Source organism: Hippocampus comes, unplaced genomic scaffold (genome assembly GCF_001891065.2).
Source record: "Hippocampus comes isolate QL1 unplaced genomic scaffold, H_comes_QL1_v1.1 C16591100, whole genome shotgun sequence".
NCBI lineage: Eukaryota > Metazoa > Chordata > Actinopteri > Syngnathiformes > Syngnathidae > Hippocampus > Hippocampus comes.
In genome coordinates, this window is record NW_017834798.1 from 1 (window position 1) to 572 (window position 572).

Genomic DNA, 572 nt, shown 5'->3' on the forward strand with positions numbered 1-572 from the left:
AGGTATTGAAAAGTAAATCATTTGTGTGCGCGTGTTTCCGTGTTACTGACCTTTAGTATGGACTTGGCGTAGTGAGAGAATGGGTATCTGTCTACATCTTGAGGCAGAGTGAGGTTGTGTGTTGCCTTTACTTGCGGAGATGCAACCTCCGTCACTGTTGCCGAGTGTCGATATCCTGTTTGAAGGAAGTACACTGCAATTACAACCTGTCCAAACATCATTTTCCGGATTGTTTTCTTGAAGATCACCTGCTGCCCTCCGAAACCTTGCCGACAGTTCGGCAGGGATCTCCAACATCCCCACATCCTACCAGTAAAAATGAGATCAGAGTACAGTTAGATATTGGGGGGACACCAGCAAATCATATTTTACCTTTTTAGAGCAGAAATTGTCCTTTTTGTCTTACCATTGTTAAAAAGACTGAAGTCTTTTTCTTTTGGGGGTGTGGGGGAGAGGTCTGGAATTAGCTACAGAGATAGACAAACAAGCACAGAATCAGGAGACAGTTTTAGTCAATTCAGATGCCTCACATACCAGCAAATTCACCAGAGAAATCAATTGGTGTGACTATG

At 43.4% G+C, this 572-nt stretch overlaps 1 long non-coding RNA gene across 1 annotated transcript; it reads right to left on the reverse strand.

Annotated features, from left to right (window-relative positions):
- Nucleotides 1–52: 52 nt before the first annotated feature.
- On the reverse strand, nucleotides 53–541 carry LOC109508763 (uncharacterized). Its single transcript, XR_002166767.1, has 3 exons — nucleotides 407–541; nucleotides 249–306; nucleotides 53–175 (listed from the first exon to the last, which is right to left on the reverse strand). It is a non-coding gene; the product is annotated as an uncharacterized LOC109508763 (long non-coding RNA).
- Nucleotides 542–572: the final 31 nt, after the last annotated feature.